The 1,507-nt window shown below is 39.7% G+C and overlaps 1 pseudogene; it reads right to left on the bottom strand.

Moving 5' to 3' along the window:
* Window positions 1-298: 298 nt before the first annotated feature.
* On the bottom strand, window positions 299-398 carry LOC113319776 (annotated as a pseudogene).
* Between the last annotated feature and the right edge of the window lie 1,109 nt (window positions 399-1,507).

Below are 1,507 nucleotides of genomic sequence, written 5' to 3'. Positions count from 1 at the left end.
GAAACGGAGGCACCCTATGAACTGAAACCTGGGACCTTACAGATGCTCCCAATCTTTTTAGGGAAAGAAAATGAAAACCCTTATTACCATGTTAGGGATTTTGAGGAAATTTGTAGTACTCTAAGAATTAGAGGCTTAGATGATGATGCTTTGAAACTTAGGTTATTCCCATTTTCCCTGAAAGATAAGGCCAAGTCGTGGCTGTATAGTTTGGACTCCGAGTCAATTGAGACATATGAACAACTTACATCTGCCTTTTTCAATAAGTTTTTCCCTAGGCACAAAACATCGTCTATTAGGACGCAAATATGCACATTTTCACAACAAGAGGGAGAATCTTTATATAGGTATTTGGAAAGGTTCAATGATTTATTATCCCAGTGTCCTCATCATGGTTTAGAAAAGGTTAGGCTAGTTCAGATCCTTTATGAGGGTTTAGATTATTCCACAACGACCATGGTTGAGTCTCTATGCACTGGTGGATTTGAAAACCAAACTGTTGATGCGGCGATGGAATTTTTTAATGAAATCGCCGAAAAAACCCAGCAATGGGAAAATAGTAGGGCACCCCAGAAAACAATTCTTTTAAGTAGAGGAAACGTTAATAGGGTAGAAGGAGGCTATGAATCAGATGCCAAAATTGCTGCTATAGCAAAAAGGTTAGAAGCCTTAGAAGTGGGCCAGACTAGTGGTAGAGTGGAGCCTTTTTGGGAAGGCCAGAATATTGAAGAGCACCAATGCTCTTTATAATAACACTAGATTTGATAACCGTCAAAAGATTGACCCATATTCAGAAACCTATAATCCTGGTTGGAGAAACCATCCGAACCTTTCGTGGTCTAAGGGCCAAAGTCAAGGTCAGTTTAGTAATTCTAATGCTCCCCCAGGTTTTGGCTATACTAAGAATCCTTCAGGACTAGCTCAGTTTCAGAATCAGTCAGATAAGAAAATCCTAAGTTTAGAGGAATCTCTCGCCTTGTTAACTCAGCAAACTGCAAAATTTCAGTTATCCGTAGAACAGAGTCTACAAGCTAGTAACAGGATAGGACAAGAAAATAGTCAGGCTATTTCCGAGTTAAAAACCCAGGTTGGTCTGATAAGTGATTCTTTGAGAGAAAAAGGTAAGTTTCCTAGTCAAACACAACCCAACCCTAGAGGAGTTCATGAATTAGGTGCAAAACCATCGAATCAATTGAATGTTTAGAACCCTTAGAAGTGGTAGAGTTGTAGACAATAAGGTAACCATGCCCGATAGTGAACATACTGTAGTTCACCCCTCAGGATCTCACCTCTCAGGACCAGTAGCTGAAGAGACTGATAAAGTTTCTGATGATGTGAATTCGGTTCCTGAAAGGTCTGATTTTAGCCTAGAGCCCCATTTCCTCAGCTATTAGTACCAACAAAGAAGGAATCGAACTTTAATGACATAGTGGAGGTTTTTAAGCAAGTTACCATAAACCTTCCCTTATTAGATGCAATTAGGCAAATTCCTGCTTATGCCAAGTTC

Source organism: Papaver somniferum, chromosome 10, assembly GCF_003573695.1.
Source record: "Papaver somniferum cultivar HN1 chromosome 10, ASM357369v1, whole genome shotgun sequence".
Taxonomy (NCBI): Eukaryota; Viridiplantae; Streptophyta; class Magnoliopsida; order Ranunculales; family Papaveraceae; genus Papaver; species Papaver somniferum.
Note: the sequence above shows the minus strand (reverse complement) of the source record. Positions and strands in the feature narration are given on the sequence as shown.